We start from the raw sequence: 18,418 nt of genomic DNA on the forward strand, positions 1-18,418 counted from the left end.
TGTGATAATTAAAGATACTATGTGTGTTGAAACCAAATTGAAGAATGCTCAACATACTGTGTGTTAAGTTAGAGTGGAAGGATATTCAAGGTATGACCTATGTATTATGTGCAAGTTGAAAGATGCTCAAGGTACCACCTGTGCATGAGTTTAATTAGTCATATTGTTAATTTTATGTGTCAACTTGACTGGGCCACGGGGTGCCCAAATTTTGGTCAAACACTGTTATGGGTGTTTCTTTGAGGGAATTTTTGGATGATATTACCATTTTAATTGGTAAAGTAAAGAATATAATGTGGGTGGGCCTCATCCAATCAGTTGAAGGTCTAAAAATAACAAAAAGATCAATTCTTCCCCAAATAAGAGAGAGTTTTCCAACAGACTTCCCTTGGACTTCCTCTGTAACATTGGCTTTTCCTGCCTCATGGCCTTGGAATAAGAACATCAACACTGCCTGCCTAATGACCTTTGAACTTGAACACTTGCTCTCCCTGGGTCTCTAGCCTGTTGGCCTACATGTAAATTGGACTTGCTAGTCTCCATAATCACATGTGCCAATGTTAATAAAGCTATCTATTATCTGTCTCTCTCTGTGTGTGTATGTATCCATTGATCATCATTCTATCTATCATTTCTTATTGGTTCTGTCTCTCCAAAGAACTTTTTTTTTTCCCCAATTTATTTATTTTCAGAAAAACAGTATTCATTATTTTTTCACCACACCCAGTGCTCCATGCAAGCCGTGCCCTCTATAATACCCACCACCTGGTACCCCAACCTCCCACCCCCCCCCCCCGCCACTTCAAACCCCTCAGACTGTTTTTCAGAGTCCATAGTCTCTCATGGTTCACCTCGCCTTCCAATTTACCCAAATTCCCTACTCCTCTCTAACGCCCCTTGTCCTCCATGCTATTGGTTATGCTCCACAAATGAGTGAAACCATATGATAATTTACTCTCTCTGCTTGACTGATTTCACTCAGCATAATCTCTTCCAGTCCCGTCCATGTTGCTACAAAAGTTGGATATTCGTCCTTTCTGATGGAGGCATAATACTCCATAGTGTATATGGACCACATCTTCCTTATCCATTCATCCATTGAAGGGCATCTTGGTTCTTTCCATAGTTTGGTGACTGTGGCCATTGCTGCTATAAACATTGGGGTAAAGATGGCCCTTCTTTTCACGACATCTGTATCTTTGGGGTAAATACCCAGGAGTGCAATGGCAGGGTCATAGGGAAGCTCTATTTTTAATTTCTTGAGGAATCTCCACACTGTTCTCCAAAGAGGCTGCACCAACTTGCATTCCCACCAACAGTGGAAGAGGGTTCCCCTTTCTCCACATCCTCTCCAACACATGTTGTTTCCTGTTTTGTTAATTTTGGCCATTCTAACTGGTGTAAGGTGATATCTCAATGTGCTTTTAATTTGAATCTCCCCGAGGGCTAATGATGATGAGCATTTTTTCATGTGTCTGATAGCCATTTGTATTTCTTGATTGGAGAAGTGTCTGTTCATATCTTCTGCCCATTTTTTGATGTGTTTGTCTGTTTCGTGTGGGTTGAGTTTGAGGAGTTCATTATAGATCCTGGATATCAACCTTCTGTCTGTACTGTCATTTGCAAATATCTTCTCCCATTCCGTTCTCCAAAGAACTTTAATACAGATGTTAAGGTACTGCCTGTATTTTGAGTGTGAGCTGAAGGATACCTTTCACATCACTCTCTCCTTTCTACATGTTTCCCCACAAGTTAGGACTTTCCTTTTATTCAGCCTAGTATGAAACCCCTACAGTTAATCAATCCTAGATTGTATTCAACCTAGGATTGTAATCAATCCTAGATTGAGCATATCTAATACACATATTACATCAAGCACAATACACTTATGAAAAAGAACTAGACAAGCACATGAGAGAACAGAGTTCCAGTTTCTGCTCTGCTATAATTCAAATGGATTAATCTTGGGAACTCTCTAAAGTATCCTTTCTGGGGTTTAGCTTTGATCAGTAAAATAGGAGTGTCTGAAGAAACAATGTATAATTTCTCGTATTGGGCAGAATATGAAAAAGTGCTTCAAAAGAGTCAAAAAGAGATTCAAGGAGATGCAAGGAGACACAGATATCATACTTTTATTGGTGAGGGGGAACTAGAGAGACTTCTGAAAGGAGGGAGTATTTGTATTAGGCCAGGGAACTTCAAGGCTGAAGGTGGTTCAAGAAAATTTGAGAAAGGCATGGTCACCATGGAAAAAGGAAGTGTTCTGATGACCACTGTCAGCAGCCTCCAAGTGACACAGAGGGACTGGGAGAGATCTAGTGGTTAAGCATGACAGGGAAGAACTTGAGCACATGGAGCAGAATGTTTTATGTTAATGGAGACCAGCAAAGGGAAACAGAGTAGGCCATATTCAAGGACAATATGATCAAGATGATAAATTATGTAGACCTGGAAAGGGAAGAATCTGGTCTTTTATCCAGCAGAGTGCTACAAGTAATAAAAAAAAAAAAAATGAACTGTAGAATCTCACCAACCAAAAAAAAATGAACTGTAGAAAACCAAAAAAAAAAAATGAACTGTAGAATCTCACCAACCAATAAGGAGACTAGAAGTGGAAAGAGAAATGGTAAGGGTCTTCTTTTATTTAAAGTGGAGAAAGAAACTTCACATGAAAATGTTCTTCCCTTGAAGGCAGGGAGAGGAACTGAGGCAGAAAAGAACAACCCACCCTATGCATCAATGAAGGGGCCACCAGAAAGGCAAGGCTCACTCCCAAAGTATGGTAGGCACCAAGATGCCTAAGGAAAAATAGTGGCTTACTGAAATATGCCAAAGGTACTTGTCAGGGAAAGGGCAGAATATGGGACTAGAAGAAGCTTTGTAGAATTCTGACATGTCCTTGGAATATAAGCCCTCTCCTTTCATCTCTGTGCCTGAAACCCCATTGAATATTACTGCAAGCCTGAAGCCTGGAGCCTGCCCTGTTTCTTAGATGGTGTGATCCCGCCTGCCATTTTCCCTCTCTTCCAGGGACTGCTGAACTTCCAACCCTGGAAAGCAAAATTCCTCCCATGCATGAGCCAAACTTTACTAGTATCTGTAATGCCAACAGTAAGATTACTGCCTGGAACACATTAATTCCTCATTGTGTTTCCTGGCAGGAATTCACCTAAAAGAATCACCTTGACTATAAAGTCATCTCCTTGATTATTCAATTATTTGTTTATTAAATGTTTACTATGATCCAGGCTCTGTTCGAGGCATCACATACACAAAGATGATTGAAAGATGATCCACAACACTCATCAGCTATCAGGCTTGAGTTATATAAAAGCAGATGAATTACTGTTTGGGTTATGGCTAGCTTCGAATAAAAATACGAGCAGAAACTATCTAATTCCTCTCTCCATCCATCTATGCATTCATTAACAATTCAGCTGATGCATATTCAGTGCCGCATATACTAAGAGTTTATATAGATGAAGAAGACATGAGTGCATGTGCTAGAGAAATTCTCCATCACAGTCACAGACAAGTGCAACACACAACAGGTGCTAATAAATGTATGTATGAAGAGCCGTGGGCATCCAGAGTAAAAACTAGGCTACTGAAGTCAAAGGGAGACTTAGAGGGAAAGAAACACAGATTCATAAACAAAATGCACATGATTTCCAAAAAAAGCATTTAGTCTTTTCTTTTTCAGTTTATAGAATTCTTAAGCACAACTTCAAGGAAAAAAAAAAAAGGAAAAAGGAAACAGTAATGCTGCTTCTTATCAAAGTGTGTGGGACTTTCAGAGAGTGAGAAACCCAGAGTCCGCTACTCAGCTTTCCTCCTGGGCCATGTGTGCCTCTGAGACCCACCACAGCAAGTCTGGGGCCCCACAGTGTGAAAATCACTGCTCTCCTTGAACAAAGAGTAGCAGACATGCTTCTTGGTTCTTTCCCAACTTTTTTGGCTGACTTGCTGGGTCACAGACCAAGCACTGTCTGACACACCTGTGCACTTGTGCCCTCAACAGGAAATGAGGAAGCTGACAGGCCCAATCCCACTTGCCTCCCAGCAATCCTGGGAGGCTAAATTAAGTACCCACCCGGTTAGTTTCTTGAGCTTCCAAGCTTCCAAGAAAAAAGAAGGAAACTTCATGGGGTTGGGGTTGAGGCCTACCTAAGGTCTCATCAACACCCGGGCTTCGATAATCCCAAAGAAGAGGCAACCTGAGTGAAACACAGTGCCCCAATTACCGAAGTCAGCAGTACTCCTCTGGAATAGAGAGACTTTGTTTAGACATTTTAGTCCAAGGCAGAGCATTTTCATGTAAGAGGGATAATTTAGGAGTCAAGAATATAGTGATTTAGTTGAAAGTAGAAAGAAAGAGATAGAAAAAAATATGCCTTTTAAAAGATCACCTCTTCTCCAGGGGTGTACATTCAATCCCCACCCAAACTGAGAAAAGCAATTTAATTGCTCATAACATTATTGACTTTATCAGGCAAACCAGCTTTACCAAACAAGTGTGTGCCTGAGGACTGTGGTATCACAGGAAGTAGATTTTGCTGTGTGACTGTTTCCCCAGACCTTTCTCTTTCTGCTTTGGTGACATGATGCTCCCCATAATGAGGCTCCCTCACATCTCTTTCCTTCACACATTTTCCACTCAGCAACAACATCTCCCTCAATTCTGGCTTGGGATTTAGGGTATTGTTTTTGTGATATAACTTATTTAAAATAACTAAAGCATGAAAATCAGTAAGTAAAATTAAGCAATTGCTTCTGGACACAATTTATTCTGTTTTATATCAAGCCAGATTTTCCTGGAAACCTTAATTTTTTACCTTTCAACTCTCAGGAAAGGGTCTTCAGAAAGTTTGGAATTCCATAAAACTTAATAAAAAAAGACGTTTCAAACCAAGATCATTACACAAATAGTGATGGTTCTTGATTCCCCATCTCCATTCCCCCAACTCCGTTTTCCTAGCCCAGGGATTAGTCAGCCTGATTTTGTACTCCACTTGTGTTTATAAGGAGAGCTTTTATAGGAGCATAGCTATTTTCATTTGTTTCTTTATTATCTGTGGTTACTTTCACACTGCAATGGCAGAGCTGAGTAGCTGCAACAAAGATTGCCTTCCTCTCAAAGTCTGAAACATTTACTATCTGGCAGTTTTGCAACCACTATATCCAAATACCTTTGGACATCTCAATATGCATGCCTTGTAGCCTCCTAAAACATGTTCAGATTTGTCATTACCTTTTTCTCAAATCTGTGCCTTCTCTAGTGTTTCTTACTTCATTAAATGTCACTACTATCAACCAGTCACCCACATGTAAAGATTGGGAGTCCAGGGGCGCCTGGGTGGCTCAGTGGGTTAAGCCGCTGCCTTCGGCTCAGGTCATGATCTCAGCAGGGAGCCTGCTTCCCTCTCTCTCTCTGCCTGCCTCTCCATCTACTTGTGATTTCTCTCTGTCAAATAAATAAATAAAATCTTTAAAAAAAAAAAAAAAGATTGGGAGTCCATTCTTGTTTCCTCCCTTTTCCTCGCCCTCAAAACAATGAACCAGTAAGCCATGACCAAGTAATTCTTCACCCTGAAGCTAGAGTGAGCTTTCTAATACATAAATATGGTTTATGTTGCTTTCCCACTTAAAATATTTTAATGCACTTCCAGGTTATGCTGGTTCCTCACTTAAAATATTTTAAGGTGTTTCCATTTTTTTTGGCCATAGATAATTGAATGTTCTCAATCTGACTTTTTAGAAGCTAGGCATAATGTGGCTCTTGTCTTGTCTGCGAGTCTCTATCCACCAGTCTTCCTTGTTGCTGTTAATTCCTTAATAAACTCACGCAGGCTCTGTCTTACCTCTGAAACTTCTCTGCATGCTATTCCGTTACTTAGAACAATCTGCCCCTTGCAGATGTTTTCTGTATCAGTCCTCAGAGTATGCTAAAAAGTACCAGGTGGTGGGTATTATAGAGGGCACAGCTTGCATGGAGCACTGGGTGTGGTGAAAAAATAATGAATACTGTTTTTCTGAAAATAAATAAATTGGAAAAATAAATAAATAAATAAATAAATAAATAAAATCTTTAAAAAAAAAAAAAAAAAGTCACTCCTTGAGGAATACCTCCTCACACATCTGGACTATGTTTGATCACCCTACTTGTGACTCTATGTTTCCCCTGCTACAATGATCACCATTCCTTACTGTTAACACCTGTTAATTGTCTGTCTTCTCAGCTATACAGTAAGTCCCCTGAGAGAAGGTATCTTATCTGTCTCATTTTTTTTTCAGAGTACTTGGAAATAGAAAATTCTGAGTACTTAACTTATTGAGTGAGTAAGTGAATCCCTCTTACTCCAGGAAACAGAAGCTTTACAGAGTGAAGGGAATTCAAAGTAACTGTTATAGGGGAAACTCAGAGAGCTCTGACTATCCTCCCAATACTTTTTTAGAAGAGTGGACTGTACAAGGCTGAGGTTGTTGTAACATGTAATGCTCTCGCAAGGAAGGGAATTGTAAGCATGTTATCCTGGGTGTGAGAAAGAAAGAAAGAGGAAAACTGATGAGATAAGAACTGGGTGGCGCAGTTGGTTAAACGACTGCCTCCGGCTCAGGGCGTGATCCTGGAGTCCTAGGATCGAGTCCCACATCAGGCTCCCAGCTCCATGGGGAGTCTGCTTCTCCCTCTGACCTTCTCCTCGCTCATGCTCTCTCTCACTGTCTCTCTCTCTCAAATAAATAAAAATAAAAAATCTTAAAAAAAAAAAATTTAAAAAAATTTAAGAATAGAAAAGTCATGGTACTACACTGGTCTTCAAGCAGTACTACTAGTGATAGATGGTACTATGATATCTTTTAAAAATTTAAGATTAGACCTCATTCTATAAGCTTGAAGATGCATTTACTATGTAAACTTTCTTTTAATTAGTCTCTTTCTCAGCTAAGCCAAGTTAAAAACAAAACTATATACCCAGATGTACTTACAGGACAGGTAAATCATCTGCTACTGCTAGTTGTACTTATAGTAGATTCCATGATGCCTCTGAACATTCATGGTTTCCTATAGGACTGTACTGTCAGATGTGTACTTGGAATTAAACCCTTTCCCCAAGATATATGGAAGAAGTAACCGTAACTTTTTAAAGTAAGTACCTCAAGAGCTTTGTGGTTTGCATTTACAGCTAAAAATATCACCTTGGTCTTCTGATTTAACATAAAAGGAGTGAATGAATAGAAAAACTAGAAAAGAAAAGCAAAATGAAACAAAACTCATGAATACACATTAAATGTGCTTTAATTTTGATTAAGTCACTGAATGGAAAGAAAAAGAAACTATTTGAAATGAATCTTCACTTTTCAGAGTAGGGCATCAAGAGGTAATTCTAAGGTTGATATGTCAAGAAATAGAGGTATGTACAAGCATGTATTTACAGATATGGAGACTATTTCTAGAACCAAAGAGACTAACAGTTCCAACTAACTATCTTACTTGAGAAAGAAGCTGTAGAAGACAATAATAAGAAAACTACAAAATTCTCCCCATAGGTTTTCAACTCCTGAAAAGGTATTGACACCATTAACACAGAAGTATTTAGATTAGAGTAAGATTTACATTAGATTAAGTTCAAGATTAGAGTAAATTCACTGAGTTCACAGTCAGGGTTGGGACAGAACCCCCACCAACTCTCTTTTGTGTTGGAGAGAAGGGGCCTTCCCAGCACAAAGTTGCATCCCCTGCCCCGCCCTTGTTAATTTATTAACTTTGGTCCACCGAATCTGGGAAGGGAGCACTGTGCCTCTCACCTGCAGCCTTCTGCTTCTGCCTGAGAGGGCAGAAGCCTTGGGTGTGGTGGCCCAGTTGGAGGTTGATCTTGCTGTTTTTGTTTCTTGTTTTTGTGTTTGGGTTCTCTGGGATTTTCTGAGAAAAAAAAATGTGAGCAAAGCAGAAGGAGGTGGGGAAAATGGGTCCATACCCCAGTATCCCCTGCCCCACCCTTTCCCTTAGTGGTGGGAAACCCTTACTTTGCAAAGTGAATGTGCCCCTTTTAGACATCTTAAGTGACGTCTAAAACCCTAGTCTTCAAACACTCAGATGCCCTGGGATCCAGAGCTTTCAAGGGCCTGTGGACCTAAATACAGCAGGGTTCACACCCAAAGTAGAACCACCAAGAAAGAGAAAGACTTCGGAGCAAAGAAATCTACAATTTACCTCTGAACACCATGAAAGATGCTCTGAACAATATCTTTGATATGGATAGATTTTTATCACAGTCACTCTTCTTATATTTGGAACTACTTGATATGTTAGAGGATAGAGGTTACTAGAATGGAATTGGTGATTAATCAACTGTGAGTCATGATACACTAGATAAAACAGAAATATCTTCAGGAGAATGTTATGAGCATATGGACCTTCCTTAATGCACTGGGTATAGATGCCATCAAATCCTAATGGCTGAGGACCTAACTGAGTGGTAGAGTGGATCAGAACATTTTGGTTGGCTACTGCACATAACCTAACTCCTAGACAAGATGGAACCTATTCAAGTTTTTAGACAGCTGTACATCTTAGATAAATTCTACGTAAGCCTCTTGGTGGTTTTACTAGGTTGTTCTCCTAATTCATCTTCATACCAAAACCAACACAGCAAATATCTCAGAGTATCTGATTGTTCTCAAAAATATTACTAGTGATATGACTTATTCACAAATTCTTTGTAACCTGAAAGAGACTGAAGCAAGCTGAAGGTTCTGAAGAGTCATAACCTCTCAGTGCATCTCTTCCAGACCTAGAACCAAGGTCCATGCATATGAAAGATGTTTGCACTTGAGCACAGTGGAAATGAAAAGATATCCAAAGATGAATGGCAGTCTCTGAGTATGAGGGAGACAACACTCACCAAAGTACTCAGGAAGTACTTCTCCCATTTGTTCAAGGTAAGTATATTTCAGACTGAGAGTTATAACCTGTTAGTGGATTATAAAACCAAATTGTTGTTTATTTTATTTTGCATTTTTAAGGATTTTGTTAATTTATATTAATAAATACTTATATTTAAATTTACTCTTTTGTGTTTCTATTTTTCACAGATACTAAAGGTAAATATTATTTTATAAATTTTTCAGTTATATATCATATGTCTGTCTACTGCATTATAATATAAAATATAATTATTACTGTGGTCATGGTGTTTATGAAGCACTGTATCTGTGTGGTTATGTTATAGCCTCCCTTACCCACTAGATAAGGCTACAGAGCGACTTCAGTTAATAGATACATGATCTCTTGTCCCATGTACCGGGTTAATTTGGATGAAAGTTGGTTCCTAAACTCAACTGCCACGGAGAGAATAATTAAGAAAAAGGTATCAGCTAAGAGAAGATGCTGAAAGAATGTTTCTATTTATTATAAGCACTTATGTACTATTTGATGTATTACCATATACATTTATTACTTTGATAAAATAAAAAATTCCCATTTCATCTTAATCCAACTAAATTAAACTCTTATTTAACTACATTCTTCCTCATCAGTAGCAAAGAGGGATATGATAATATGACAAAACTTTAGTATAGCTAAATGTCCTAATATCAAGGAGTGGAGAGAGTCTCTCAAGGCAAAGAGGCAGATTGCAGGCAGAGAAGTACAAACAAATTAGCCATCTTGGCTTTAGTCAAGTCTCCAGTGAAGTTCATAGAGAGAATCCTGGAGTACACATATGAAGAGATCATGGGGAGAGTCCTATCAGGTCCTCAAGAGTATAGAGCAAGATAATTTCTTTTCTTTCTTCTTTTTTTTTTTTGATTTAAATTCACATTAGTTAACACATGATGTATTATTTCTTTCAGCCGTAGAATTTAGTGATTCATCAGTTGCATATAACACCCAGTGCTCACTACATCAAGTGCCCTCCTTAATGCCCATCACCCAATAATCTCATCCCCCCACTCACCTCCTCTCCAGAAACCGTGTTTGTTTCCTTTAGTTAGAGTCTCTTATGGTTTGCCTCCCTCTCTGTTTTTATCTTATTTTGTTTTTTTCTTTCTTTCTAGTGTGTTCATCTGTTTTATTTCTTAAATTCTATGTATGAGTGAAATTGTATAGTATTCATCTTGCTCTGATAGACTTATTCGTTTAGCACAGTATACTCCTCTTCCATCCATGTTGTTGCAAATGTCAAGATTTCATTCTTTCTGGTGGCTGAGTAATATTCCACTATATATATACTACTTCCTTTTTATCCATTCATCCATTGATGCACATCTGGGCTCTTTTTGTATTTTGACAATAGTGGACATTGCTGCCATAAACACTGGGGTGCAGGTTCCCCTTAAAGTCACTATATTTGTATCCTCTGGATAGATATGTAGTAGTGCAATTACTGGATTGTAGGGTAATTCTAGTTTTATTTTTTTGAGGAAACTCCATATTGTTTTCCAGAATGGCTCTACCAGTTTGCATTCCCACCAACAGTGTAAAAAGGTTCCCCTTTCTCTGCATCCTCACCAACATCTGTGGTTTCTTGAGTTGCTAATTTTAGCCATTCTGACTGGTGTAAGTGGTATCTCATTGTGGTTTGGATTTGTATTTCCCTGGTGCCAAGCAATGTGGAGTGTTTTTTCATGTGTCTGTTAGTCATTTGCATATCTTCTTTGAAGAAATGTCTGTTCACATTTCTGATTGGATTTTTTTCTGATTTTCGGATTCAATTTTTTTTTCTTTGATATTGAGTTAGATCTTTATAGATTTTGGATACTAGCCCATTATCTACTGTATCATTTGTAATTATCTTCTCCCATTCCATAGGTTGCCTTTTAGTTTTGTTGATTGTTCCTTTCACTGTGCCAAAGCTTTTTATCCTGGTGAAGTTCCAATAGTTCATTTTTGCTTTTGTTTTCTTTCCTCTGGAGAGATGTATAGCAAGAAAATGCTGTGGCCAGGGTCAAAGAGGTTGCTGCCTGTATTCTCCTCTAGGATTTTGATGGGCTCCTGTCTCCCATTTAGATATTTCACCTATTTTGAATTTAATTTTGTGTATGGCCCAAGAAAGTCATCTAGTTTCCTTCTTCTGTCATGTGACTGTCTAATTTTCCCAACGCCATTTGTTGAAGAGACTATCTTTTTATCTTTGAATATTCTTTCCTGCTTTGTCGAAGATTAGTTGACCACAGAGTTTAGGGTCTATTTCTGGGTTCTGTAGTCTGTTCCATTGATCTATGTGTCTATTTTTGTGCCAGTACCATACTGTCTTGGTGATTACTTTACTGGAACTGTGATGCCTCCAGCTTTGTTTTTATTTTTCAACATTACCTTGCCTATTCAGGGTCTTTTCTGGTTCCATACAAATACAAGCTCTGTGAAAATGCTGATGTTATTTTGATAAGGATTGCACTGAATGTAGATGGCTTTGAGTGGTACAGATACTTTTTAAATATTTGTTTTTCCAATCCATGATCATGGGACGTTTTTCCATTTCTTTGTGTCTTCCTCAATTTCTTTCATAAGTGTTCTATAATTTTCAGAGTATAGATCATTTACCTCTTTGATTAGGTTTATTCCTAGGTATCTTATGGTTTTTGGAATAATTGTAAACAGGATCGATTCCTTGATTTCTCTTTCTGCTCCCTCATTGTTGGTGTATAGAAATACAACAGACTTCTGTGCACTGATTTTACATCGTGTGACTTTGCTGAGTTCCTCTATCAGTTCTAGCAATTTCTGTGTGTGTGTGTGGAGTATTTGGGTTTTCCACATAAAGTATCATGTCCTCTGCAAGGAGTGAAAGTTTGACTTCTTCCTTGCAGATTTGAATGCATTCTATTTCTTTTTTTGTCTGATTGCTGAGGCTAGGACTTCTAGTACTATTTTGAACAACAGTGGTGAGAGTGGATATCCCTGTTGTGTTCCTGACTTTAAGGAAAATCTCTCAGGTTTTCCCTATTAAAGATGATATTAGCTGTTGGTTTGCTGTATATGGCTGTTATGATGTTGAGATATGTTACATCTATATCTACTTTGTTGAAGATTTTTATCAAAAAACAATGCTGTACTTTGTAGTATGCTTTTTCTGTATGTATTGAGAGAATCATATGGTTATTATCTTTTCTTTAATATGATATATCACATTGATTGATTTACAGATGTTGACCCATCCCTGCTTCCCAGAAATAATCCCACTTGGTCATGGTGAATTATCCTTTTAATGTACTACTGGATCCTATCAGCTAGTATCTTGAGAATTTTTGCATCCATGTTCATCAGGGAGATTAGTCTGTAATTCCCTTTTTTGGTGCAATCTTTGTTTTGGGGATCCATTTTGGCCTCATAGAATGAGTATGGAAGTTTTCCTTCCATTTCTATTTTTTTGAAACAGCCTCAGAAGAATAGGTATTAATTCTTCTTTAAATGTTTGGTAGAATTCCCCTGGGAAGCCATCCAGCCCCAGACCTTTTTTTGCTGAGAGATTTTTAAATTACTGGTTCAACTTCTATGTTGGTTATGGGTCTGTTCAAGTTTTCCAGTTCTTCCTGTTTCAGTTTTACTAGTTTATATTTCTAGGAATTTATCCATTTCTTTCAGGTTGCCTAATTTGTTTGCATAAAATTTTAATAGTATCTTCTTATCATTGTTTGTGTTTCTATAGTGTTGGCTGTGATCTCTCCTCTTTCAGTCATGGTCTTATTATTTGGGTCCTTTCTCTTTTCTTTTTGATAAGTCTGATTAGGGGTTTTATAAGTCTTGTTAGTTATTTCAAAGAACCAGCTCCTAGTTTTGTTGATCTATTCTAAGGTTTTCTTTTTAAATTCTATATCATTGATTTCTGCTCTAATATTTATTATTCCCCTTCTCCTGATGGGTGTAGGCTTTATTTGCTGTTCTTTCTCCAGCTCCTTTAGGTGTAAGTTAGGTTGTATATTTGAAACTTTTCTTCCCTGTCCTTTAATCTCTATGCATGTGTTGTCCTTCCAAATTTTTTCTTGTAGTTGACTTCAAGTTTCATAAAATGAAAATATGCATGGCATGATCTCAGTCTTTGTAACGGTTGAGTTCTGATTTGTGAGCCAGTATGTGATCTATTCTGAAGAATGTTCCATGTGGAATTGAAAAGAATGTGTATTTGCTGCTTTAGGATGAAATGCTCTGAATGTCTGTTAAATCCATCTGGTCAAGTGTGTCATTCAAAGCCATTGTTTCCTTGTTGATCTTCTACTTAAATGATCTGTAAATTGCTGTGAGTGGGGAGTTAAAATCCCCTACTATTATCATATATTATCAGTGAGTTTAAGTATGTTATTAAATGATTTATATAATTGGCTACTTTTATGTTAGGGGCATAAATATTTACAATTGTTAGAACTTCTTGTTAGGTAGACCCTTTTATTACAATATAGTGTCCTTCTTCATCTCTTATTACAGTCTTTGGTTTAGAATCTAGTTTGACTGATACAATGATGGCTACTCCAGCTTTCTTTTGATGTTCAGTAGCATGATAAATGGTTCTCTACCCCCTCACTTTCAATCTGGGACTCTTTGGGTCTAAAATGCATCTCTTATAAACAGCATATTGGTGGGTATTGTTTTGTTTTGTTTTGTATTTTATCATTCCCGATACTCTATGTCTTTTTTGGAGCATTTAGTGCATTTACATTCAGAGTAATTATTGAAAGATATGAATATAGTGTCACAGTATTACCTCTAAAGTTGCTATTCCTATAGAATGTCTCTATTCCTTTATGGTCTTTGTTACTTTTGGGATCTCTCCTGACTCAAAGGAGACTCTTTAATATTTCTTACAGAGATGGTTAAGTGTTCACAAATTCCTTTGGTTTTTGTTTGTCCTAGAAATTCTTTTTCTTTCCTTCTATTCTGAATGACAGCTTTGCTGAATAAAGTATTCCTGGCTGGATATTTTGTCTATTCAGTACCTGAATATATCATCTCAGTCCTTTCGGGCCTTCCAGGTCTCTGTGGACAAGTCTGCTGCCAGCCTTACGTTTCTACCCTTTTGGCTTAAGAACCTCTTGTCCCAAGCTGCTTTCAAGATTTTCTCTTTATCTTTGAAATTTGTCAGTCTCACTATTAATATGTCACAGTGTTGCCTTTTTTTTTTTTTTTGAGTTGGACTCTGTGCCTCCTGGACTTAAATACCTGTTTCTTTCCTCATATTATGGAAGTTCTTAGCTATAATTTATTCAAATAAGCCTTCCATCCTTCTCTCCTGCTCTTCTGGGAATCCAGTATTATTTTGTTTTATGAAATTTCTGAGTTCCTTTCTGAGTTTACCTTCATGATCTAATAGTTTTCTGTCCCTCTTCTTTTCAGGTTCATTGTTTTCCATCATTGTATCTTTTTATATCACTGATTCACTCCTCTGTTTTGTCCCTTTTTGTTTTTATGTTCTCCACTTGGGACTGCATCTCAGTTACAGCACTTTTAATTTCAACCTGACAAGATTTTAGGTTTTTTAATCTTTATACTAAGGGATTTTCTAGTGTCTTCTATGCTTTTTTCAAGCCTAGTTAGTATGCTTATAACAGTTTTAAATTATAGTTCAGATAGCTTACTTATACCTGTATTGATTAAATCCCTGACTCTGAGTATTATCTCCTGTTCTTTTTTTTAAGGTGAATTTCTCCCTCCCATCATATTGTCCAGAAAACAAAAGAAGAAAGGAAAAAAAAGAAAAAGCCAGCAGCAATACAAACACTAAAGAAAACTAGATCCTGGGTGTTTTTTGGTCTGTTTGTTAAAAGAAACTAGATTCTGGGAGGGATCTAGTAACTGAGAGTTCCAGAAGGGAGGGATAATGGGGTAGCCGGGTGATGGGTATTAAGAAGGGCACGTGTTGTGATAAGCACTGGATGTTATATACAACTAATGAATCATTGAACACTACATCACAAACTAATGATGTACTACATGTTGGTTAACAGAACATAATTTAAAAGAAAGAAATTAGATTCCAAAATAAGAAAGAAATATATATAACAAATATATATTAGATATATATAATTTTATATATGTATAAAATACAATACAATAAAAGGAAACAAAAATAATATATATAAGGTATATATAAAAATAAAAAATAATTTTAAACTAAGAAAAATAAATGAAAAATAATAATTTTTTTTAAAGGATAAACATACAAAAGCAGATAGATACTATTTTCCCCTAGAGCTGAATCTCTGCAACCCTCTATGGTCAGTAACTTGATATAAGTGAGTTATTTGTGATGGTACTCTGGACCTGCTACACCGATTCTCAGGTATACGTGTCTTAGTAGAACTGTGCCTTCAATGGTGGGGAGGCAGAGCTTGATGTAAGCAGCTCTGCTGGGTGATGCTGTTTTGCTTCCTGAGGGCTTTCAGTACTGACGGGTGGGATGAATATGGTGGTGCCCAGCCCTCTAGACCCAAAGCTGAAAATTCATGCCCCCACTCTTCAGCTAGTACTCACAGAAGAGTAATCAATCACTATTGTCTCCTGGTTTCAGTCAGAACTCTTTGTTTCCCCTGCCTGTGTCTGAGCTTTTTTATCTCAAGCATGCAACTGAGTTTCAGAATTCCAAATTTTAAGGATTCCCATGGCACAGACCCATACTGTTCTTCCTGGGGATGGTCTTATCATGCTTCTGTTATTTGTTGGAGAGTGGCACTTTGCAGCTTATGGAAATACAATGCAGAATCTGGCAGAAATCTGGCAGAAATCTTATCAGCCAGCTTCCGCACTCTAAGCTAGGGAACAGTGCAACACTCAGACATCACCCATTCTTCTTGTGACCCAGGGGATCCTCTGACCACAGTATCATACCTGAGATTCTGCCCCACTTCACACCTTTAAGCCAGGCACATCCCTCATTGATAGTAAACTTCTAAAAGTTCAGATTTTTTGCTTTGCTGTTTATAATACTTTGCAGTATTATGCCTCCATAAGCAGGCTCCCTCCTTGTGACCATATCCACAGTTATATCACACCAGATTTAAGTCTCCTTACCTCCTACCCTCCAAAGGGTGGTCACTTTTCTGCTTGCAGAATTTCAGTATTTGTTTTCTCAGAACTCTCAGTAATTTCTTGGGTGTTCAGAATGATTTGATAACTATCTAGCTGTATTTGAGGGATGAGACAAACTTAGGGTTCCCCTACTCTTCTGCCATCTTAACTCCTCCCAAAGAGAATTTCTTATTGCACAAATGATCACAGTAGAATCAATGGGAATGTCATTTATTGTTAATTATCCTCATTCTACAGTTTAGATACAAGCAGAGTATAGATGGATAGAGCAAAACACCTCAGAACTTTAAGATACATGACCTAGGAGAGTGAAAATACAGAGAATAAATATGTAATGAATGAGGCAAGTATGTAGAAATGAACTCCTTAGGCTGTATCAATAAATACTGGGATGATATGGAGCTATTCCTGTCCCCATCTAGTGGGTCTTCCTCAAACTGAGGATTATAGAAAATTGGTGTTTGGAGGTTGAAAGAAATAGAGACTGGGAATCCCACCAAGACTCTCCCCAGAAAGTTGATAATCAGGCTTCATAGGAAGATTTGTCTGCTCACAAATATTATTTTGTCTACAACCAAGACTGTCCTATCCATTCAGGATAATCTGGCTAACAAGTGGTCAATGGAAAAGATTAGTGCCTAAGACATAGTTCACGGTGGCAACTACTATAACTGATATAAAAGGCAGACATTCAAATTATCCAGGCAATGCAATGCCTACCTATACCATGAATGATCTCAATGGTAAGCTAGATAGCTTTCAGAAGCTTTATGGCTAAGCTTGTTCTCAGAGCTTGAGTTTGGTGGCTTTAAGTGACTCTCAAAATGGAATTAATAAACCAAAGAGAATAGTGAGTGAAGTGTGAGGAAAAGCACCTTGATCTCTTTCAATTTCCCCATCATTTGCTTTCACTCAGTCTTGATTTTCTCTCTCTTTCCACTCCCTTCCTCACTGGTAGAACTGTTTATAAGAAAGGGCTTTCACACTGCCTTCAGCTCAGGTCCTGATCTCTGTTCAGCAGGGAGCCTGCTTCCTCCTCTCTCTCTGCCTGCCTCTCTGCCTGCTTGTCATAAATAATCTTAAAAAAAAAAAAAGAAAGGGCTTTAAAATGCATAAACATTTTATACACAATTTAGAAAGGATTGTTAGGGGCGCCTGGGTGGCTCAGTGGGTTAAAGCCTCTGCCTTCGGCTCAGGTCGTGGTCCTGGGGTCCTGGGATCCAGCCCCACATCGGGCTCTCTGCTCAGCAGGGAGCCTACTTCCTCCTCTCTCTCTGCCTGCCTCTCTGCCTACTTGTGATCTCTGTCTGTCAAATAAATAAATAAAATCTTTTAAAAAAAATTAAAAAAATAAAAAGGATTGTTAACAGACATCTATAATTTCATTTCAAAGCACCCATTGGCATACCAGCTTGACACAAATGTACAGAATCATGCCCAAACCACATTCTTACTACATATTCATCTTCCTGGAAATATATCTACTTTCTAGTCAAAACTATTTCATGATTCTGTTATTTAACTAAAGAGTCTTCCCTTGTTATTTAACTAATGACCTTACAAAATTTTTTGTTTTTGTTTTTGTTTTTTAAGTTGTCTCTGGGGAATCTAGTGAGGAAGAAAGACCCCTTCCTCACTGGTAGTATTATTAATAAGAAAGAAAGAAATAATTTCTTTAGATTGCTTCTATTCTGCTTAACTAAGGAATCCTGGATTGCATGGAATTGTAGAAGCATCCATCCCATCCCATCAGTATTTATCTACCTATGTAGTAATCTGGTGCCCCTGAAACAAGAATAAACAAAAAGCTTACTCTAGTAGAGAAGACAGACACAAGTCAAATTATCACAGACCTATACAACTAAAGTCAGTAATATGAAGAGAAAATATGGCAGCTTCTGATATCTGGAAGGCTGACAGAGCTGTCCTCAAGTAAGAGATGTTTGAGCTGAGATCAAAGTATGAGTCACAGTATAAAAAGCAAAAGAGAGCAAAGCAGAATAACTTTTCAGGGAGAGAAATAAATTGCTGCACAGGTTCTCTGGATGAATTGACAAAGGCTGATATAATTGGACACAAAAGACAAAGGGAGAATGTGATAGAACCTAAGTAGGGGAATGAGGCAGGGACCAGAGTATACATGGCCATAATAAGGAGTTTAGGCCTTATTGTAGAGGGAGTAGGAAGCAGCCACTGGCAAGATCAAATCTGTTTTTAAAAGATTATTCTGCTGCACTATGGAGAATGTAATAGATGCAGAACAAGAATCAAACCTTTAGAAACACTATTCCCTAAAATAGTATTGTGTTCCCCAACTGACATCTTGGCCAAAACACCACCCCACACATGCACACACACACAAACTCAAAAGACAAGAATACATGCTGTAATGCAAAATAA

This window comes from Neovison vison, chromosome 9 (genome assembly GCF_020171115.1).
Source record: "Neovison vison isolate M4711 chromosome 9, ASM_NN_V1, whole genome shotgun sequence".
NCBI lineage: Eukaryota > Metazoa > Chordata > Mammalia > Carnivora > Mustelidae > Neogale > Neogale vison.